This window comes from Macaca thibetana, chromosome 1 (assembly GCF_024542745.1).
Source record: "Macaca thibetana thibetana isolate TM-01 chromosome 1, ASM2454274v1, whole genome shotgun sequence".
Lineage (NCBI taxonomy): Eukaryota > Metazoa > Chordata > Mammalia > Primates > Cercopithecidae > Macaca > Macaca thibetana.
This window is the reverse complement of record NC_065578.1, coordinates 144,606,439-144,631,061: the sequence shown is the minus strand read 5'-3', so window position 1 is coordinate 144,631,061 and position 24,623 is coordinate 144,606,439. Positions and strand designations below refer to the sequence as shown.

Sequence of the window (24,623 nt, the reverse complement as noted above, 5' to 3'; positions counted from 1 at the left end):
TGTGCTCACCCAGCTGCAGACAGCACAGTAAAGAATACTGCAGGTTTTCCCCCTGCCCCAGTTTGCTTGCCCTGAGAAGGAGTGAAATTGGGACATGTTGGAATCTGTTGGAAGGGGCGGTTACACTCCCGTTTCCTCCATTCTTGTCAGTGTTCAGTTCCTTCTTCCATTCTTGCCAATCTGATAATTTACTCTTTTGCTCTTAGGAAGTAAAGAATGGGTAGAAAGGACAAAACACCTTTCCCATTTTTTTCTTCTTTGGAATGAAATGGAATTTTTTTCCCTTCCAAGGAAATATGAAGAGGTAGAGTTTAAATGTCTCCCTAAAAGTAATGAAACTGTCTTTTTAGAAGTTTTTGTTTTGAATTCGCAGAAAAGATTTGAAATGGTTTCTGGTTGAGCTGAATTGATTTTAACGCCTATAAACTTTGTGATCAGAGACAGTCCTTTAGCTTCCAAATTGCAAAATTAATGTTGGCTCCTCTGCTTAAAGTCAGATAACTCTACCCTTTGGGTAAGCAAGTGAAACACCCAGTCATTTTGGTGGAGAAAAGCAGTGAAGCCAATTGTTTAACCGGATTGGCCAAAAAATAAATGAGAGTGATAGATTTCAGATGCAAGCCATATGCTTCTGTTCCAAGGGGGAAAAAAGAAACCAGTCAGAACATTTGGTGGAGAAGGAGGGCCTGAATGCTAATTTAGGTGAACAAAGGAACAGCAAAGGAGAAAGACATAGAAAGATGATATAACAGCTGCAGACAAATACGTAAGTTAAAGATGACGTTGATGCTGGTGAAGAATGTTGACTAATTTGGCCAAGTTTTTGATGCTGAGACAACATCAGAAGCAACTTTCATCTTGTTCAGGAATAAGCTCATGTGTTCAAGTTGCAAAGAACTTTGTGTGAGCCAGCAGCTCCATCTTTGCATTTAACACAAAGTTGCTTAATTGAGGGACAAGATGGTCAAGCTCTAGTTTGATGCTTTTTGAGGCACATTGTGGCCAACATTTAGATTACATAATGTGTTTTTCCTCTTGGAGCTGTGGTTTCCACTAGAAGAAGGTCAAGAGTGTGACTTTGGTATATTGTGAATAGTTTGGTGATACATCCCAGATTTGTCTAGTGAATTTTAACATTTTGTTGATTAATATTTACTGAGAGTTCTTCACCTGGTCCTAGTTATTCTGAACATTCTTTGACATGGTTATACTCTCTTTCATCTTGAAAACACATACATCAGTCAACCACATAAACAACTGGCCCTTTACTGGAATCAGATAAGAATTTTCATCCCAGGTCTGGCACTCACCTTTCTGTGAGCCTGGGGAAGTCACTTTATTCATTCTTTCAATAAATATTTATTAGGTACCTACATCTTTTCAGCACTGGAGATGATTTCTGCCTTCATGGACTCTAAGCTGAGTGGGGAAGGCAGACCATTAAGCAGGTCATTAAAACCAAGTGCCATAAGTGCTATTTTAGGGGACCTACAGAAAGGAGCCTATGGCAGTGCAGAGGAGATACATCTGTCTTAAAGGGTCAGAGAGAACTTTCCATGGTTTAAGCTGAGTCTGAAGAGGTTAAATAAATATTCGAGGAACAAGTGTTTTGCAAGAAAGGAACTGCATTTTAGACAGGGAGACAACAGAGCTGCAAGCAGGGAACTTGAATTCAGAGAATTTCAGTTTGCTGAAAATACGATGTGTGAGGAAGGCCGGAGGGAGCCTGGAGAGGTTGGGGGGCAGAGAAAGAGAAATGTGGTGGGAAATAAGCCAGAAGAAGTAGGTAAGATCTTTGGTTTCTTTAAACACAAAATAGTAATAATAATGTCCACTACAGATACAAATTCCGACAATCAAAGGAGAAAACGTTCACAGAACAGTTTTGTAATCTACAAAGCACTGGACAAAGGCAAGATATTCTGACTGGGGTGTTGGCTTTAAACTGTGGTTCACTTTTCCAGGAGCAGGAGCAGTTCTGCACAGAGTTATGCTCTGATGATCTTTTGACCAAAGTTGCAATGTGACAGGAATTTTTCGTGAAAACATAAATTGCAATAATATGGTGTATTTGTGTATTTGTTTTCTATTTCCTTATACATTTTTTAAAAGATGTCTTTATTACTTAATATTGGCAGTGCCTGGTATATATGGCCAAACAACATGAGAAACATTTCCCAGAACCCTGAAATCATATCATAGAGGCAATGATCACACATAGAGGTGTTTTAAGTACTCCCTAGACAATCGCTGTCTGCTCTGTTGCCATCAATTCTAGGCCCTCTCAGTTGATAGCTGAATCAAGCTTAAGTTTTTTTTTCTGTCTCAATTCATCCCTTCTTTTTGGTTTTGTTCTCAAGAATGAATTTTAGCAATGCATTGTGAGTAATTTTCTTCAGAAGAGCCAGCCAGTATTTCTCCTCTGTTGGTTAAACCCAAAGCCTAGGTTTTTGCACCCAGCTTGTGGCTCAGGTCACTGTGTAAATCTAGGATTCGTTATTTTCATATTTTTTTTCCTCTGATAAGATAGACTCAGGACAGATAAGTGTTAAGCCTATCTCAATGTTTTGCTCTGACTTCAAATGGATTTGCCATTTTCTAAGGAAAGGTATGTGTAGCTGGCGGATAGCTATAGTATGTGTACACAGTTATAGTACGTGTGAACACTTATAACACTATAGCTTCTCATACTTTCAGTACCTGGTTTCCAAGCTGCCAAGTCTCTTGAACAGAGAAAGTGAGTGAAGTTTGAAGCCAGATGAAAGATGCGAAGAGATTATTCGCTTTTCAACTCTGTTATTTACAATTCCTATATTTCTCTTAAGGATCCAGAAAGGGAAGTGTCTGACTAAAAGAACATTTTGCTTAGAACTGATACTTTGGCATTTGGTAATACTCACTTTTCTTGCGTTTTATTTTTTTAGATGGAGTCTCGCTCTGTTGCCCAGAATGGAGTGCAGTGGCTGATCTTGGCTCACTGCAACCTCTGCCTCCTCGATTCAAGTGATTCTCCTGAGTCAGCCTCTGGAGTAGCTGGGACTTCAGACATGGGACACCATGCCCGGCTAATTTTTGTATTTTCAGTAGAGACAGGTTTCTCCACGTTGGTCAGGCTAGTCTCAAACTCCTGACTTCAGGTGATCCACTTGCCTTGGCCTCCCAAAGTGCTGGGATTACAGGAGTGAGCCACTGTGTCTGGTCAGTAAGACTTATCTCAACACATTTTTTGTTGCTGTTATTTTTGGCACAGACTTTTTTTTGTTTATTATTTTTATTTTTTTTTATCTTTGGAATCACAAATGTCTCTTTAACTTTGAAGTGTTTTCCTTTATATCTGGAAGATGGGGGCTCAGTGAGGTATCTGTGTTGGTGGAGATGTCTACATTGGAAGGCAAGTTGGGAAGAGTAATGCAGAACATGGAGAAGGCTACTTTGGGAAGTTGTGGGGGTTCAAATGATATATTTTCCTCTGTTGAGAAGTCTGGTTAGCTTTGGCGTTTGAGAACATCACTCTGGGAATGTGCGTGTGTCTTGTGTGGGAGCAAGAAGGAGGCCACACCAGTGGGATTGAAAAGAGGCTTTGAATTGTACCCCCACCACTCCACCAGAATTATTAGAAACTCTGTTCCCAGATATCCACTCAACCCTCGTTGGCAGGATCCCTGGGAGGCTCAGTTGTCCTTCTTGGAAGCCAGTAAAATTCTTTGTTGGTGGTTGTGGAGGCCAGCGTCTGATCAGCTGCTCGGTAGCAATAGCTGTTGCTTCTGTTGCCCTGGCTGCTGGACTTGGAGGCTTCCTGATTGCTAGTGACCCGGCCTGCCTGGTTGCGCCCCGTCCCTGCTGGGGCTGGTTTATGTGGCTCTGATGGTTATACATGCCGATGTCACTCCTCTCCTATGTGTTCCTCAAGTGCTCTTCACAGTGGAGCCAGGAGAACCTTACTGTTCTTTCTTTAATTCCCAGAATGGCCTCACGTTGTTTCTTGCAGCGCCCCCTAGTGTTGGCACACTTTCATTCACTTGTCTTTTCCATCTGTCTCTTGGCTCAAGTTCCTACAGATCAGGAATCACATAGGACTATCCCATTTAGCAAATAAAAATAGAGAATGTCCAGTTAAATTTGAGTTTCAGATAAATAATGAAGATTTTTTTAGCATAAATATGTCTCAAATGTTGCATGGGACATACTTATACTAAAACATTCTTCATTGGTTATCTAAAATTCAAATTGAATTGGGTGTCCTGTATTTTATCAATAAATACTAGATCCAAATTGGTGATCTTCTCATTTTCAAGCCCCTCGTTACACTCAGAATATAGCTAGTGTAACAGATCACATATGGAAAAGAAAGAAATTGGCTCCTTTACTTAAGCAAATTTTAGTATACAAGTACTTTGAGCAATGCAGCTGTGGACCAGGGCTAAGTTAATATGCCTTTTAAGAAGCATGGTTTCCTTAAAGTTTAATATCCAAAAGCTAGCTCCACAGTATTATAGTTTGAATTTCCAAAAGCATGGACGTTGAGTTTGGCTTGCGAATAAAGCCTTAGGAATCGAATAACTTTTTATTTACATCAAATGAGTGACAGAATCTAATGATTCAGACACCTGAATTGTGAAAAGTCAAAATATTGCATATTGATTGGGTCATACAAGATCATTTTATGGGAAATGCAATGTGAGCAATTATTTCCCATTTTTTTAATGTAAAAATGTAATTCATTTTAGGCGGAAGGGACACTATGGCTACATGGTGGCAACAGTTTAGTGAACAGATCCACAAACGTCTGTCAATAAAAACGAACAACTTCGCAAATGTCCATCAATGGGACAGTTTCGCATATGCAGATAGATAGATAGATACATAGATAGATAGACAGAATGAATAACATTCAGCCATCAAAAGAAAGGGGATTCTGATACATGCCATGACATGGATAAACCTTGAAGACATTATATGTGAAATAAGCCAAATACAAAAGGACAAATATCACATGATTTCACTTATATATGTAAGATAAGGTATATTCTAGATAGGTACCTAGAATAGTTAAAGGTACCTAGAATAGTTAAATTCGTAAAGACAGAAAGTAACATGGTGGTTGCCAGCGGCTAGGGGGATAGGAGAAATGAAAAGTTGTTTATTGATGTGAGTTTTTTTTTTTAATTGTTTTATTTATTTATTTATTTTTTAAGACAGAGTCTCGTTCTGTTGCCAGGCTGGAGTGCAATGGTGCGATTTTGGCTCACTGCAAACTCCGCCTCCTGGGGAGGAGCAATTGCTCCAGGAGCAGTTCTCCTGCCTCAGCCTCCTGAGTAGCTGGGACTACAGGTGCCACTATGCCTGGCTATTTTATCTTTTTAATTTTTTTTATTTTTAGTAGAGATGGGGTTTCACCATGTTGGCCAGGATGGTCTTGATCCCCTGATCTCATGATCCACCCTCCTCGGCCTCCCAAAGTGCTGGGATTACAGGTGTGAGCCACCTCACTCAGCCGAGTTTTTATTTTTTGCACAACATAATGTATATATTTAACACCACCAAATTGTACACTTAAAGAAGGTTATGATGGTAACCTGTATGTGTATTTTACCACAATTGAAAAATGAAAAAAAAAAAAAACAAACAAACAAAAGAAAACCCAACTTCTTGATTTTTTTCTTCTCTAAAGCTGTCTAAAAGTATTATTAACTCATCCACTAAAAATTATTTGGCTGGATAAATACATTAGATTACTCAATTAGTTAGAAAATTAATAGGACATTTTGAAAACAGGAACTATTCTATCTCTTCTTATTGGACATTTACCTCATCCTTCCCTTGGTTGTTGGATTTATCTCGTCTCGGCTTCAATAACTACAAACATGTTGCTTTAATAATTTGATTACGGATAGAGAAAAAGGGTTTATTTTCTTACTTGCCCATCATTTTGACAAATTAGAGTAGTAAGGGAGATGTGTGGATAGTGTGGATAAGGATTTCTGACAGCACTGGGGAAAACAAATGTGACTAGCTATCTTAGTAGGAGCTGCACAAAATGCAATTTGCTTTTGTGTTTCTTTTGTATTTCCTTATTTTACTTACATGTGTTGTTCTTGCTATACAAAGTCAGAAGAATATTTAACTTCTAAATGGGGTACAGAAATAAATGAGAAAAGTCAGACTCCAAATATAACCATTTAGAGCAATGATAAAATGATATTTAAATTAATGAATAAGTCATTTATTGTAATTGTTATAGATCAATATGCTACTCCCTTAAACAATGTCTTTAACATGATGTTAATGACTCCCTTTTAGTAAGTTGTTCTCCAGATAATTCTCACCTGATATTTTTCTCCAAGAGACAATTTTAGTACCCAGGAAGAAGCCTATATTTTGACACTTTTGCAGCCATAAGACTGGGCAGTTTTTTGGCTAACGCCATAATTTTAAGAAGTGGTTTTGCTTTTGTAAAAGTAACCTGGATTCTTCAAACAGCTGACAACTTTTGGTTTCTTGTGTAAAGTATTTAGGGAAGAAATGTGAAATGTTCAGTATAAAATATCTCAGTTCATATGATGAGGTGCTACTGGTTTAAGTAAAGTGGAGAATAAAATAGAGTCAGTGATTTACTCCGTTTACTCATTCATCCCATTCATTTATTCACTGGGCAGATATGAACCAAGGATTTACTATATCAGGTAGTATTTTGAATTTGATTTTGGTAGATGAGCAGTCAGGGATGCCTTTTGAATGGAGATACTGTGAAGCTTTTGCCTCCCTGGTAGTTTTCTTTTTGGTATGAATTATCTAGATAATTGGGTAAAACTTCATATTAGCTTTGCCTGTATATTGAAGCAGATAGTCTGAGTCCTAACACTGAAATGATACTCCAGAACATTGAGAAGGAAGAAAGCAATGTTATCAATGCTTAAATGCCACAACATCCTGCCCACAAGAGGCTCTTGGCCATAGCTTACATTTTTCTGTCTCATTGCACACTCATGGGGATATTCTCAAGCCCTCTCCATGTGCGCTCTGCCTGAGTGCCAAACTCGCTGCTGGTCACTGATGTGATCCCACAGCCAGCAGCCTGGTTATCCTCCCCTTCATTTGAGCAGAAGAAGCTCCTCACCTTTTAGAACCCAATATTCACTCCCAGCTTTCCTACTTAAAAATTCCTTTATTATCCTTCCCATATTTTCTCTAAACAAACTTTCTCAGAATGCTGTTAAAATTCCGAAAGCGATGACAAAAACTATTTGTACAGGAAGGAGACAGAGCAAGGATATGTCCAGTGGGAGAAAAGTCAAACCATTGCATGGCCAATAAACAAAGGTGAGCGCTGGGAAGCCAACTGACCTGCTATGTGGTATGAATGAAAGAAACAAACCACTGTATTCCAGAAACAGGAAATAATGTCCGTTAAGAAAAACTGTTTCCCATTCTGTTCCATCAGTAATAAAATGTCATCACGTGAGTTGTGATCAGTCTGTAAGTCTATCCACATGATACTTCAGTTTTTTTGTTATCTCTTTTTCTTTTTGTCGGCCTGGTCTTTGCCTGGGAGGACTTTATGGTTCCACTGGGAGAGAAAGGGAGAAAAAGATCTTCTTGGTACTATTAAGCTTTTAAAGGACATTTACTTTTTTTCTTTTCCTACAGACCACAACCAATTGCTGTTCCTTCCCATTGAAAGAAACCTAGGCTGTACCTGCTCTTTCATCTCTTGTGTGGAAAACATCTATCGGCTGGAAGCACTAAGACTTCATTTTCAAGGATTTTAGTTGTAAGCTGTTCAAGGTATAAGCTAAAATTTCAGGCAGAAGTAATTTTAGTAGTTAAGTCTGATTTTTACTTCCACCCTCTGTCCTCCAAGGCTATATGGGAAGCTTTCTGTGAGTGGATAAGCTCTTTAGCTAAGATGTAAACTTATGTTCCCTGGTATCTGATAAAGGTTCCTGGAGACTGATACTTAAAAAAAAAAAAAAAGAAAAAATGAAGAAAAAAAGAAAGTAAGTAAGAGAGGAAAAGAAGGAAAGGAGAAACTGAATCCAAAGGCTTACAAAGGGATTAGAAAACTGTACCCCAGATGGAAAATTTTATGGGCTCTGGAGAAAATGTATAAGTAGAATATCAGTATCATAAAATAACAGGAAATAGTGTAATCTACCTGATGGAGAAAATTGTCACTTTAAAAAACTATCCTAATTTCCTTCAAAATTGTTCTTGTTTTTGAGCCAATAAACTGCAACTAAGCTCACCATGGGTCTTTCTTCTGCCAAACTCCTACTTGCCAACAGAACCTCTGTGTGTTTACAATTGAAACTTTTCCATTCTATTTTTTTCTAATTAAAATAAAGCCACCCAGAGGCAGACAGAAATCATACAATACGGAAAGAAAATTGCTAATGATCTGGGTAAATTATGACCCAGAAGTTTAGAGGAAAATTAGAGTGCATATTAGAGCAAAGAACTCAAAACAAATTTGGGGTCAACCCAAAGAAATGTATAAGGGGGAAATCCTATGTTTTCCTTTAATAAGTAATAATAATAACACAGTTAGTTTTAACTATGTGCGTGGTAGAAGATAAATCAGCAGATGAATGCCTAAGGTACTTACTCTGGGGAAATGTGATAGTCGTGTAATTTTTGCTTTGTTTTTTTTTTTCTCCCCCTTCAACTGCTACGATAGATTATATGACTTAGTAAACTATTGCTGAGCATATGAGTAAAAATTTGTTTGTTTGCTTAGACCAAGTATTATTAGGATTAATTTCCTGTTATCTATGCAGATTATTCTGACTGTGATAATTATGGCATTCCCAAAGGTAATGGTTTGAATTGATTTCATAATCCATGGTCTAAACACACACATGCATACAAACACATACACACACACACATGCACCCGATTCAACAACATGAAGGTTGGCCAGGCCTTGTGCTAAGTGCAGTGGAGAATAGGAAAAAGATGAAATAGAATTCAAAAATATAAATACAAATGCAAAAAGTAATTCAAGGTAGAAAGTGATAAATGTCGGCCGGGTGTGGTAGCTCACGCCTGTAATTCCAGCACTTTGGGAGGCCAAGGTGGGCAGATCACGAGATCAGGAGATCGAGACCATCCTGGCTAACACAGTGAAAACCCATCTCTACTAAAAATACAAAAAAGTAGCCGGGCGTGGTAGCAGACACCTGTAGTCCCAGCTACTCAGGAGGCTCAGGCAGGAGAAAGGTGTGAACCCAGGAGGTGGAGCTTGCAGTGAGCCAAGATCACACCGCTGCACTCCAGCCTGGGTGACAGAGCGAGACTCTCTCTCAAAAAAAAAAAAAAGAAAAAAGAAAAAAAAAGGAAATGACAAATGTCACAGATATGGGCAGATAAAATATTATGAGAGTTTGAAGGATGGAGGGATGATTTAGACGCGATGAGGTCCAATAGAGTCTTCTTAAAGAAATAGTATTTACAATGCACCATTAAGATTTGACAGGATTGAGACATGATCTTGAATAGTTTTGCATAAATTTTCAATAGAACACTGCACATTTATTGACACATTTGCTCATTTAATAAATGTTTATGCTACTGCAGGTATTCTAGGTTCTGGGGGTGGAGCATAGAAACAAAAAGTCAAATATTCTCCATCAAGTTGATATTTTGTTAGGGTGGAGTGGTGGTATTTGAACATTTTATTTTCTTCAAACATTTGTTGACTTTAAACTACTGGTATTTGCTGCAAATGGAGCAAGGTTGTTTTTCCAACTAATCAGTTTGAACTTCTTAGAAGATTTTAGAGTAGGTGTCAGGGAAAATGCTGAGATAAAGTTCAAATATGCACAAATAAAACTTCAAGCAAAAATTATAGAAGTACTTAAATTTCCTAAATAAACAATAAGAAAAAAGCACATGGATTGTGTACAGTCTGTCAATAAATTGAGGAGAAATGAAGATGATAGTGGTCAAGAACCCTTTAGCTTCCACCAGAGGTAAAGAACAAGAATTAAAGCAATAGGAATGAAATGACTTGCATCACTTGTAGTACTTGATACAAGGCAGAAGAAATATGAAGTGTATGGGGTTAGATTAGGAAGTAGAAGGTTAGATTTAGAAGAAAAATTATCCTAGTGGCCACTTGAGAATGTGCGAATTAGTCTCTTGATGCATTGCAAGTAACTTTCAAGTTTTTTGTCTTACACAACCCTTGAATCCACACAGGAAGATCAACTATGGAAGAAAAGATAAATAGCAACAGTATCTTATATAATCTGCAGAGCTAGGACGGGTCCATAAATACACCAAGAATAGACTAATCCCCCTTACCAGAAAATGGCTAAACATTTGCTCATTTGAGGTTGTGTAACCACTAACAAATGGTTTGTCAGTATTTAAGTTATTTTTGCTTTAATATATAAATATGCAGACAAGATTTCAAAGAATAATTAGTTTTCTTTCTTTTCTTTAACAATTTCTTTAAAATCAAAGTTGAAGAAGGATCACTGGATATTCTCAACTCCAGCTGTTATATTCTGGATCTTTTAGTAAACAGAGCCTGAGGCAATGATTTTTTGTTGCTTACATCAACAAGTTACTTTGGAGGTGCAAGCATAGGACAATAGGAGTGAGGGAGAATGGCACACAGAAAAAGGAAAGATGAGAATCAATGTGATGTAATGGATAACTTTAGCGACCACTGCTTCACAACAAGTTGCAAACATATATAGCAGGTCACTCAAAATGTATGTACACTCATCTCATGGAGAAGACATTTCTGGTAGGTTTGCAAGGAGAATACCTCAGAGCAGTTCATGGAGAGGGTAATGGAGAGAGAAATTGTGAGCTGTGCTCCCTCCAGTCTCTTGTTTCCCATTGGTCAAGGTTCAATCTCTGGGGAGTTAATTTTCCTGAAGTTTTAGCTGCAGCCTCTGCCTCCTTGCAGCCTCTCAGGAAGCCAGAGCCCATGCTCCACAATGTGGCATTCCAACCAAGTTTGGAAAGGGAGGAACAGCTTGGCATGCATGGGATACTGACAAAGAATGAATGAAGGAAACAGTGGAGCAACTGCAAAGACACACAAGGTTTGCACCCAATACACCAAACAAGGGATAGTAACGCAAACCCAACTCTATGAATTTGCTCCTTCTTTTTGCATCTCTTGGCACTTAGACTACATTTCACTTTAGTCTTAATTAGACCATTCCAGTGAAACACTATGTCTATTTTTTCCACTATATGAATTGTTTATGCATGTAGATAGACAGATATTTGTTTTTCTAATTAGATCTTCATGAGCTCTGCAGTGGCAAGAATGAAGTAGAATTTCTCTCTCTGTCTCCAGCACGCACCAGAGGTCTTGACATATAACATTCCTTCATGAAATATCAGAATGAACAGAAGGGTAGATGGAAAAAAAACAAAGAGCAGAGTTAGTTTGAATGACTGAAAAATATTCATTATTTCACTTATCTTCCTTTTCATCAAATGCATAAAAACCTCGACCAAGTCAGTATTTACTTGGCAATAAACCAGAGTTCCCATGGGGGGTGGGCAGGAAGTATAGAGGAAAAAGCAACATGCATTTGGAAAATTATCCAGGTAATTATGAGATACCCTTCTTTTCTCCACACAAATCACAACCAATGTAACCCACCAAACCACCCCCAAAAGATTTGGATTCATATCCTAGTAAAGAGAATAGAATATCCAAAGGCATCAAACCGAAGAAGTATAGCATTTTGGGAAAACAGATAAACTTCATTTTAAGAAAGTATATTATTTTGAGTTGCCTGGATTTTCGACAGTTTCTCTTCCTGAACTCTTAGTTACATTCCTCGAATGGACTGTCAGAACAAGACAGAAAAAGTCTGGGTGGCATCTAATTTTCTCTATCTCCTGAAATTTCTTTAGAGTGGGTGTGTGCACTTCCATTATTAGCCAAATGAAGAAGCTAGAGACAGTCTCCTTTCTGCCACATAATTTTAGAAAGAAAACATTTCTAAAAGGAACTATTAGCTCCCTAAATTGGAAATGGGAGTGGGAACACCATAAATGACTTCCCCAAAATACATGCTGCACTGATGCGGAGGTCAGGCTTACTCTTACATCACAGTCAAGCTGTGGGCTTTCCTCCCTGACCTGGTCAGTGTTTTCAGCTTTCTTGGGGTTATACATAGCCCAGAAACATGTTGCTACAAAACAGAACGGAAAACACCAGGCCCTGTTTAACTCGATTTCTCTGGATCAGGGTGGGTCACTGTTATCCTGAAATAGCATGTGAACACCACAGTTTTCTCAAACTCCTTCTACCATATTAAATTACTAAAATAAATAGCAGCTATATTTTATCTGCAGTATCAGCAAGATCATATAACACAACGTAGGCTGGTATCACTTAACAAGCTGAGTTAAAAAAAAAAACGAAACCCATGGCATAGTATTGGAAAGAGGTGCTAATGCATACCACTGCATGTCTAGCTCCTTACTGTATTATGATGAGTTAAAGCTTTAGATCTGACTAATTGACTCTGAATCCCTGGGCTCTGCAATGTTATGCCCTCGCTCATAAAACCAAACGTGAAGACTGATTTCTGCAGCTTAATGCAGCAAAGCGGGCTGCCCTATGGAATGATTATACTTTTCTGGGTTGGTATGAGAGGTGTTCAGTACAGTCTTTTCTTTAGAACTTGGAAAACAGTGAAAGAAATATAGGTGTTACTTTACTAAGTGAACCAAGAGTGGAAAGGAGAGGGAACATAGCTAAAGGAAAGATGCAAATGTTTCATAATTTTGATCGAATCAACTGTATTTTTCAAATAAAGCCAACCCTCCATAACTAGACATTTTGAACTCTGTTGCAGACACATCTAGTACAGTGAAAATCTATAGATTCATTTAACATCAGTGTATTCCTTTTAAGAGCACATGTTACTTAAACTACATGTCAGTGAAATGCTCCCAAATTCTAGCAGGCCTGCTAACTAGGCAATTCTTTCATTTCTGTTAGTCTGTTATTAAACTGTTTATGCTCTATAAAATGATTTACTTTAAAGTGTAATAACCATAGTAATCTTGTTTATAATATAATATAAACATACTTTAAGTTGACTAGATTTGAAAATGTAGTGAGTTTCAGTTTTTTGTGCTCAGACAAGAGTGAAAAAAACAAAACAAAACAAAAAAAACCCAAAACACAAACTTTCATAATCTTTTGATTAGGTGACATAAAAATGGTACTTTTAAAGGTATTTTTATTCTCATTTACATAGGAATTGACAGCAAATGAGTGAATAATAATGCATTTTTAAGAGAATTACTATGAGCTCATGTTCATAGAAGCAAAGAATCATGGAGTTTCCAGTGACGTTCGAAGTCATCCATCTAACCCAACTCAGAAAGCCCTTCTACAATTTCCACACAGTAGACCATTTATACTCTTGATCTCTTCCAGCGGTGGGATCTCACTACATGAGGCAACCCATTCCATGATGAGCTAAAATCTGCCAACCAATAACTTTTCATCTGCTTGCCCTACTTTTTCCTCTTGGAAAAATATAAACTGAACATGATTTCTTTTCTATATGATAACTGATCAAACATTTAAAAACAGTTATCACATTCCTTTTGCTTTTTTTTCTGTTAATTTTCCTTTTCATGTACCCTTCAGTTAAGCCAAGTTTCCCCATTTTACAGTTATATGATTGTTTTTGGAAAACAAATGTAGAACTTCATATTTACGTTTGTTAAATTTCATTTTGTCAGGAGAAATACAAATAGCTGATAAAATTTTCAAAATAATTCCATCTTAGCAGCAATAAAAAGAGTAAGTTAAAACAATGAGATATCACTTAGAACGTATACATGAGTAAAGACTAACAAAAGATGAAACCAAGAATTTTAGCAAAGGAGCAGGAAAACAAGGACCCTCACATACCACTGTGGGAGAGTAATATATATATGGCTTTTTTGGAAAGCAAGTTAGCAACATATATATACATGTCAACAACCATATTTCACAAACTATCTTAAGGAATTAATGGTTATGGGCAAACATTCAGTTATAAGAATGTTCATGGCAACAATGTCAAAAATAACAAAATTGAAACCAATCATGCAATGGTTAAATAAATTACAGAATGCCTACTGTGGTATTGAAAAGTGACATTATAGAAGAATATTTAATAACGTGGCATTAGTCAGAAAAAAATTAAGCTTTACAATTGCATGTGATACTTATTCTCTAAAAAATAAAAGTGCATATTTGTCTTTCTCAATATATATTTATATAAGGGTAGACAGAGAGATAAATATGAACAAAAAAATCTTGGAAGGATTTACACAAAAGCGGAGCCAGTGGTCATTTAAATGAAGCCTCTTTTTGCTTTTATGGAATCATTTTACGTCATCGTTGCAGACAATGGTGAATCATTTTTCTGGCACACACTCTATTAGCTCCTCCCATACCTTTTGGCTTTGTATCATCTTTAAATTCAACAAACACATTCCCTTTGCTTCTATCCAAATCATTCTGTGAAAGGTACAACAGGACACGGCCTAGGACTGAGTGTGCTGAGTGTGTTTCATTCTATGCCAACAGGAGTGCACTGTTTCCTGCAATGGGCCAAGGCATGCCAGTTTGACTGTGGGTTGACAAAAAGATGAAATTTCATTAATTTAATGATAATTCTTTTATCAAATATTAATGAAACACCCAGTAAAATTCAGGCCTTTGCTAGATATTGGGTTTCCTAATTACCTATAAATCAATATCTCGTCTTGCTTTAAGGGCATTTAAACCTGGGCCAGGGACTCTTCATCCATTCATTCATCTGTTATGAATCAGCTGATCTGGCCAGTGCTGATCTTTCTTTTTTTTTTGAGACAGAGTCTCGCTCTGTCACCCAGGCTGGAGTGCAGTGGCGTGATCCTGACTCACTGCAAGTTCCGCCTCCCGGGTTCACGCCATTCTCCTGCCTCAGCCTCCTGAGTAGCTGGGACTACAGGTGCCCGCCACCTCACCTGGCTAATTTTTTGTAGAGACAGAGTTTCACCGTAGCCAGGATGGTCTCTATCTCCTGACCTCGTGATCCACCCGCCTGGGCCTTCCAAAGTGCTGGGATTACAGGTGTGAGCCACCGCACCCAGCCCTGGCTCCTGCTTTTATGGAGCATACAGTCTTGTGTGTGTGTTAAGATTGAGAAAGGGGAGTTGCATAACAAATTTTATTTAGTTCTTAAAATGTACCAAGCATCATCAGAAGTGATTTACATGTATTATTTTATTTAATCTCCTTTCCAGCTTTATGAGGTAGTGTAGTGATATTGTCATTCCCACTTTAGAAATGTGGCTGGTCTTGCTGGCAGTGGGAATTTAGACACTTCCTTCAGAAGTCCTGGCTAGAGAGTGGTCCAGTAGATACAATGTGCAGCTAAGTGACCCAAGAGCACCCTGCACCTACACTCTACACCATTCAATGTGAAGGTAAAACTGTGGAAGTTCAGGAGAGGTGCCTGGTGGTATGGGATGGGCACAGCCAACAGGTCAGGGTTTTCCTGTGGAGGCTGAGTTCTGAAGGCCAAATAGGAGTAATCTGATGCAATGGGGGAACTGAGAAGCACATTTCACTCAGAGGGAAGAGGACAGACACCTGTGGTGGGAGGAAGATGAGTATAAGGGACTGGGAGAAAGCCAGGACAAGTGGAGTGGACAAGTAGGTAGGTGCCAGAACTGGGGTATCTTTGTAGACCATATTAAAGGATTTACCTAAACTTCAAGAGTAATTAGACTTTCCAAAGTCTAAGCCAAGGATGTTTGAATCACTAAAACAAGAAGTCATTCTGGCTATAATGTGAAGAATGTACTGCAGAGAAAAAGTTGATGTTCAGAGATTAATTAGGAGGCTATTGAAGTAGTTTAGGCAAGAGCCCAGGATGGTGGCAGTGGAAGGAAAGGACAATGAATAGAACCGAGGAATATCCCTAGACAGGCAAGGAAGCCCTACCTGATCCTTTCACTTCACAGGTCTCATTCTGGTCTATTTCTTCCTGTTGCCCCTCTCAACAGAATTCACTCACAGAGAGCCGCACTCCCCCACTGCTTCTGACCACTTTCTGGTCCCCAGTATGTATGTGGCCCTAGCCTCCAGAGTTTCTGCTACAGTCTGAACGTCTTCGTCCTCCAAAATCACATGTCAAAAACCTAATCACAATATAATATTATTAGGAAGTGGGGCCTTTGGGATATAATTAGATCACAGGGGTGGAGCCCTCATGAATGGGATTAGTGCCTTTATAAAAAGAGGCCCCCAGAAAACTGTTTTGTCCCTTTCATCATGTGAAGACATAATGAGATACCTTGTAAGAACCAGAAAGCAGGTCTCGCCAGACACTGAATCTGCTGGCACCTTGATCTTAGACCTTTCAGGTTCCAGAACTGTGAGAATTGCATTTCTGTTGTTATAAGCCACTTATGGAATTGTATTATAGCAGCTTGAACGGACTTAGTAGGCAACAAGCAGCAGCTATGTACAGAGGTTGTGAAGAGAGCTTACAGAACTTGGACATGTAGCCTGAGTGCCCATGTGTGTGTTCACAAGGTCCCTCACAGTAGGTCTCTTGGAGCTGGGATGGGACAATAAGGGGTAGCCTGTTGTCTGCCATCTATGACATGTGGTCCAGCAATCCCCAGTCACTAATTAAGGGCACAGAACTCCAAGGAGATGGAGAATTTTTTATTTGAACCCTGCTCTCCTCATCATTATGAAGGTAAGGTGGAAACATAGAACTATCTTACCTAACAGCATGTTCACTTTATTTATACTTTTAAATTATTTCCACATATGTTATGTGTTCCCTTGCTCTGGACCCTGAAAATGTTAGGGGAAAAACTATTTTAGAATTATGTAGGGGGCAAAGCCAACAGGATCTGGTGATGGAGTATGGGTTTTGAGGGAAAGGGAGATCTATATGATTGTAGCTTTCTCTGTCAAGGGGATAGAAGGTGGTCACATATTCTGGGATAGAAAACACTTGGTGAAAGCTAGAATTTGGGGTAGGATGAAGAGTTCATTTCTGATATATTGATTTTTGGTGCCTTTGAGAAATTTAAGTGATGTCAAGCAGAATTTATCCATCTGGATCTCTGTGTGGTTAAATCCCCTAGCGCTAGAAGGCACAGAGGGCTGTACCACCTTTCTGCCTGGTAAGCATGAAAAAAAGAGGCTATGGTAGGTGTTAGGAGAAAGATGAAACCGCACCGACGGCCAGATCCATTTATGCCCTGTGGAGTGACACAGCACTAAATGAGAATAAGACTAATCCAAGGCGGGGGTAAAGGCAGCTGGGTGTGAGCAGTGGGTCTCCTGGGGCTTCATTCTATGACTGCTAGGACCTTTATGCTGTTGCTTGGGTATCAGAACTATTCTTTTGCAAGTTTGAGTGTTGTTAGCTTCTCCTTGAAGTAGCATTCCATCCATAAACCCTTATTGAGCCTCATTATTATAGTTATTGAAATGTACCAGAAAACCATATAAGGGAGATAGAAATTGTTTTGCCTTTTGCCCCTTTATTTTTGAAACAGGGTCTCACTCTGTCACTCAGGCTGTAGTAAAGTGGCGTGATCACGGCTCGCAGCCAACTCAACCTCCTGGGCTCAAGCGAGTCTCCCACCCTCAACCCCTTAAGTAGCTGGAACTACAGGTGCATGCCACCAAGCCCAGCTAATTTTTGTATTTTTTGTAGAGATGGAATATCACCATGTTTCCCAGGCTCGTCTCAAACTCCTGGGCTCAAGTGAACCTCTTGCCTCAGCCTCCTAAAGTGCTAGGATTACAGGTGTGAGCCGTCACATGTGGCCTTGCTCTTTTTAAAAAATGTTTATTTTCTTGAGGCCGGGTGCAGTGGCTCATGCTTGTAATCCCAGTACTTTGGGAGGCCGAGGCGGGCGGATCATGATGTCAGAAGATCGAGACCATCCTGGCTAACATGGTGAACCCCCTTTCTACTAAAAATACAAAAAATTAGCCGGGCATGGTGGCAGGTGCCTGTAGTCCCAGCTACTCGGGAGGCTGAGGCAGGAGAATGGCATGAACCCGGGAGGCGGAGCTTGCAGTGAGCCAAGATCGTGCCACTACATTGCAGCCTGGGCGACAGAGCGAGACTCCATCTCAAAAAAAAAAAAAAGTTTATTTTCTCAATATGTACATTAAAAAGATTAAGATGGAAGTATCTGCATCATTCCTATGTGATTAAACAGGCTGAATCTCAGTAGATTGCTTCTTCAAAGTTGAATGGCTGCCTAGTAGAAGAGTCAGGAGAAGAACAGAGTCTCATTACTTTTAGACCAAATATATGGCTCCTGGCCTTGGATTAAGACACAGAAGACATGATGCCTTGGTCTTCAGTGGGGCTAAAGAGCATGGAACTAAGAGGCTGAACTCCTTCCTGCTAAATTAACTTCTTGTACAGCTGTAGCCAGAATATTTGCTATAATGACTCAAGGTCAATGGGAGGACACCTTCCCAGAGCCTGAATCACCTGTAGAATGAGCGGCCACACCTGGGAAAGAATCTTTTTTTTCTTTTTTCCCCATCAGAGATCAATACAAGAACTATTCATTTTAAAAATAAAAAGTAGTCTCTTCCACATCTAAATACATTTCTACATGTGTATATTGAATATTTATGTCTCCCATGTGGTGATTTAAGCACAAATGATTCTGAAACATATGGAGTACATTTTCTTTAAAGTCAACAAAGATTGTTAATATTCAGGAAGAACCAATGGCAAAAGTGAGTGTGAGCTCCTCTAAATCCCTAAGAGTTTGAGGAAGTTACCAACTGTAAGCTATAGAAGGAACTCCACCTTTCCTGTGATACAGTAATTTGAGAGTTAACAAAAGTTTGACCTCTGTTTAGGAGTGACGTGGGGTTTATTTCCAAGTCATTCACCGTCTTGGTGCATGGCTAGCAATGATTTAACTGTTTAGGAAAGTGTCTGTGATCTACACAAATATATTCCACCAAAAACAAACTAAATTTATCTCAAACTTAATTTTTTATTAGGATCTCGGGTGACTATGGCTACTTAATAGTCACCTGACATACAGGAAGATTGAGTGGATCAAATATCTAAGTTTTACAAACCTTACAAAAATATTTGACCATGTTAATCACTTTGTTAGAGACTCTCACAGACATTGCAAGGGCCTTGTGCAAGTGAGAGATCTTGAAGTTTAAGCCTTACAAACTTCATCATAAATCATCTTTGTAGTAAGTAAGGCATAGGGGACAATGAAAAGCATAGAACTCTCTCCTACGCAACAGGAGCTTGACACTTGGATGCTTCTCCTATCAGTCTTTTGTTACTTTTGGAATTCAGGCTGAATCTATTTGCATGGCTTAAAAGATGAGAATAAAGACCTCTGCTCTGGTGAAGGATTTTGCATTTGTTTTGAACCCATTGGGCAACAATTTGCTCTCCAATTATAGATTAGCATGGAGGAAAATGGCCAACAGGTAGGCATTGGTGAGAGTAAAGTCCTTTAAATGCATTGTTTTTCAACACCAGGCCTAAGTATTTTTCTATATATGAAAAGAATATCGAATGAGTGTTTTAAACCAGCATTTCAGAGCATGTTCATTACATTACTCAAGAATGAGCAAACAGAAAAATATGAGACATTGAAAATATGTTGCAACGAGAGAGAAGAGCAAAGCATTAGTTACTCAGAAGTCTGCTTCCTCCTAAATAGGTTTATTTAATGAAGTATAAGAAGTATTTAGAAAACATCTTGTTCTCAATGAGGACATGTATTTTGAAACAGGCTGAGATAAGAATTTTTTCAAAACAAAAACTCTAATGAAAGTAAAATATGTCTTAAAATAGGGAAAAAATAGACTCAATATTACAGAAAATTTAAAGAATGAATTAAACAATAAACTTAGAAACAATCTCAGAATTCAGAATAAATTAGCATAAAGATAAAAATATGAGAGAACTGTTAGCACATATGAAGGACAATTCATGGAGATCCAACTCCTGAATAATAAGTATTTTCATTCACAAACAAAGAAACAAAAAACACAAAGAAACCTTCCCAGAGATAAAAGATTATGTGATACTAATAGGTTTACCTTCTTGGTCTGCATTAGCAAACAGAGATTCACATAATAAAATGTGTGTGTAAATACATATTCAGAAGCTTCAAGTATAAAGGAAGATTCTAACTGCCCTAAAGAGGAAACAACGCTTACCATTAAAAAATCTACAGTGGTCTTAGGTGACTGATATGATCTGAATGTTTGTGTTCCTCCAAAATTTACATATTGAAATCAAATCCCTAAAGTGTTGATATTAAAAGATGGGGCCTTTGGGAGGTGGGGCCCTTGGGAGGTTCTGCCCTCACGAATGAGATTAGTGCCCTTATAAAAGAGACCTGAAGGAACTTGTTTACTCCTTCGCAATGTAAGCACACAGAAGGCACCCCCTACGAGGAACAGGTCCTCTGCAGACATCGAATCTGCTGGCATCTTGCTTTTGATGTAGACTGCCCAGGGTACAGAACTGTGAGCAACACATTTCTGTTGTTTATAAATTACCTAGCTGGAGTATTTTGTTATAATAGCCTGAACAGACTGAGACAGAAGTGAGGTGCTGCTGTAACAAATACCTAAAAATGTGGAAGTGGCTTTGGAACTGGGTAATGGCAAGGGTTTGAAATAGTTTGGAGGTACATGCTAGAAACAACCTACATTTCTGTGAATGGAGGATTAAGGACGATTCTGGTGGAGGCTCAGAATAGGAGAGATGTAGAGACTTCAGTCCTCTTAGAAATTACCCAAGTGGTCATAAACAATATGGACCCTAAAGGCCATTTTGATGAGGTCTCAAACAGAAATAAAGACCTTGTTACTGAAAACTGAAGGAAAGGTGATCCTTGGTATAAGATGGCAATGAACTTGGCAAATTTTGTCCAAGTCTTAGTGCTTTACGGAAGATAAAACTTCCAAGTGATGAAATACAATATTTGGCAGAAGAAATATCTAAGCAAAGTGTTGAGGGTATAGCATGGCTTCGCTTGACAGTAAAATGTGAGAAGAGAGAAATGAATTAAAGATGGAATTTATAATTAACAGGGAAGCAGAACTTAAAGCTTTGGAAAATTCTCAGCCTGTAAAAAATGATAAAATGTGTTCAGGAGAGAACACTAAAGGTATGATCAAGCAGACATTTGATAAGAGGATTACTACAGATATAAGGAAGCCAGATGTTATTCATCAGGACAATCAGAGTATAATCCCAAAGGCATTTCAGAGATTGTCAGAACTGCCCTGCTCATTACAAGTCTACAGCACCAAGGCCTTTGGAAAAGAACAATTTCAAAAGAGGGTCCCAGGGTATCTATGGACATTTGCGGTTCACTGTCTTACACTGCCCCAAGGCTCTGCTCCCTGCATTTCTCCTCAGTCACCTCAGGTTCAACCGTAGTGGTACAGGTGCAGCCTTGGCTGCTCCTCCAAGTGGAAATCTTGGTGGTGTCCATGCAGTCTCATCTCCACCAGTCACAGAGTGCACTGGTCGTGGGCGTGTGACTGTGGGCTTTGCTTAGCAAAGTCACGGAGGTGGGGCCACCTGGAGCCACCAAGATTTCAAAGAATGACCCAGAAGCTTGATGACCCAGGCAGAGAACTGCCACAGGAGTGTGGCCACCACAGACAGCCTTCACCAGGACAATGCCTAGTGGAGCCATGGGGGTAGGGCCACAGCAGAGAGCCCTTACTACAACAATGCCTAGTGGAACTGGGGATGCAGGGCTCCTCCATAACCCCATTCTTATAAAGCCACAACCATGCAATTCTAGCCTCAGAGAGCTGCAGGCACTGAACTCCAATCTGTGAGAGCTGCAGTGTGGGCTTTGCCTAGTAAAGTAATGGAGGTGGGACCACCTGGAGCCTTGAAGGCCCAACTCCTACCCAAATGTGTCCAGAAGGCAGGGCATGGAGTCAGAGATGATGTTTCTCAAGACTTCAATATTTAATGTTTTTTGCCCTGTTGAGGTTTGAACTTGCTTAGGACCAGCTACCCCTTTCTTCCTCCCTATCTGTCCCTTTAGGGAATGTCTATCCTATGCCAGTCATTGTATTTTGAAAGCACATAACTTGTTTAATTTCACATGTTCACAGCTGGAAAGCAATTCGCTTCAGAATGCATTGTACCTTGAGTCTCACACATATCATATTTAGATGATAGTCAGATAAGACTCTGGACTTTAGACTTCCAAGGTGATGCTGGAACGAATTAAGACATTTAAGGCTATTGGGATGGAATTAATGTATTTTTTATGTGAGAAGGACATACATTTTGGAGGGCCGGGGTGGGATGCTATGGTTTGAATGCTTGCGTTTCTTCAAAATTTGCATGTTCAAATCTACTCTACAATGTGTTGTTATTAAGAGGTGGAGGCTTTGAGAGGTGACTAGGTCATCAGCCCTCGTGAATGAAATTAATGCTCTTATAAAGAGGCCGGTGGGATCTTATTTACCCTTTTACCTTCCTGCCCTGTTGTTCTCCAACAATGAGGAATGACTGCTCACCAGACACCAAATCTGCTGGTGCCTTAATGTTGAACTTTACAGCTCGCAGAACTGTAAGCAACAAATTTATATTATTTATAAATTACCCAATCTAATATATTTTGTTGTAGCAGTCCAAGCAAACTAAGAGAGTGACTTCTGGAATCTTTTTGAAACAACCAATTATGGGGCAATAGCTACAGAGCCTTTTCAAAAAGTGAGCTGATCTAAAAATTCTAGAAAGGGCTAAGTTGACATTCTGATATCTATGAAGTTTTTCTTTTCTTTTCTTTTCTTTTCTTTTTTTGAGATGGAGTCTTGCTCTGTCGCCCAGGCTAGAGTGTAGAGTGCAGTAGCACAATCTCGGCTCACTGCAAGCTCTGCCTCCCGGGCTCATGCCATTCTCCTGCCTCAGCCTCTCAAGTAGCTGGAACTACAGGCGCCCACCACCACACCCGGCTAATTTTTTGTATTTTTAATAGAGACGGGGTTTCACCGTGTTGGCCAGGATGGTCTTGATCTTCTGAACTAGTGATCTACCCACATCGACCTCCCAAGGTGCTGGAATTACAGGCATGAGCCACAGCACCTGGCCTATCTATGAAGTTTTATACAATTTATCAGTTGCCAACCACAAAAACTCCTTAAAAATATAGTCCAGAGAATGAAGGAATGCATTAAAATAAACAACAAGAAAACATGGTTAACTACCTCTTCTGTACTTTATAGCACAAAATTCTGAGATTTCAATATTTAAGCAGCTTTATAATAAATATAAATATTTACATATTCGTGTAAATAAACATATCTATTTTCTTACTGTTTTCCTGCATATTTTGGAATGATATCTTGAGATTACTGCTTTATATCAAAGCCTCACTTGAGTAGGGAATATTGAGTATAAACCATTTACAAAGCAACATTCCCTTACTTGAGTTTTACTGATTGGTGTGTGTGGGGTGTGTGTGTGTGTGTGTGTGTGCATGCATATGTGGATATGTCTATGTATATTAAAGATATAGGTATGAATTTGTCAATAGAACTAGATTTTCTATAAAGTAGACAAAAGCACACTTTTATTTCTTTACGAATTTAATTTTATTTTTAAAATGAGAACCACTCAAGTGGGGCGCGGTGGCTCATACCTGTAATCCCAACACTTGGGGAGACCGAGGCTGGCAGATCACGTGGTCAGGAGATCGAGACCATCCTGGCTAACACGGTGAAATCCCATCTCTACTAAAAACACAAAAAAATAGCCGGGCCTGGTGGCGGACGCCTATAGTCCTAGCTACTCGGGAGGCTGAGGCAGGAGAATGGCATGAACCCAGGAGGCGGAGCTTGCAGTGAACCGAGATCTCGCCACTGCATTCCAGCCTGGGCGACAGAGCGAGACTCCGTCTCAAAAAAAAAGAAAAAGAAAGAAAAGAAAAGAAAAGAAAAGAAAAGAAAAGAAAAGAAAAGAAAAGAAAAGAAAAGAAAAGAAAGAAAACCACTCAGACTGTGTCATCTCTTCCTTACTCTCTCAGAGTAAGAGAAGAATGCTCATTAGTGGCTATGGTGGTTTCAGTGAGGTAGCACCAAGAGCCGGCCTCACACTCAGGAGAGAATGCTACACCCTCTTTTCATGGTTTCTGGTGCTCTACAGGTTCAGAAAAACTCTAGAAGCTTATCTGAAATAATCCCTGAAAGTATAGTCTTAGCATAGTTTTATTGATTCCACAAAGACAGATAACTTATGGATCTGGTTGATAATTAAGTTGTAACTAAAATGTAGGTAGATCCTAGGTATATCAGGATGGTTGTTTTAAGATTAATTTAAATATATATCATTTAAATGCTGTTTTAATGTGATTAAAAATAAACTAGCTACTAGGCCGGACACAGTGGCTCACACCTGTAATCCCAGCACTTTGGGAGGCCGAGGCGGGCGGATCACAAGGTCAGGAGTTTGAGACCAGCCTGACCAACATGGTGAAACACCATCTCTACTAAAAATACAAGAATTAACTGAATTTGGTGTTGGGCACCTGTAATCCCAGCTACTCAGGAGGCTGAGGCAGGAAAATTGCTT

At 39.1% G+C, this 24,623-nt stretch overlaps 1 non-coding gene across 1 annotated transcript; it reads right to left on the bottom strand.

Annotated features, from left to right (window-relative positions):
- Positions 1-24,040: 24,040 nt before the first annotated feature.
- LOC126944307 (small nucleolar RNA U3) lies at positions 24,041-24,250 on the bottom strand. The gene has a single exon (XR_007722004.1). It is a non-coding gene; the product is annotated as a small nucleolar RNA U3 (small nucleolar RNA).
- Positions 24,251-24,623: the final 373 nt, after the last annotated feature.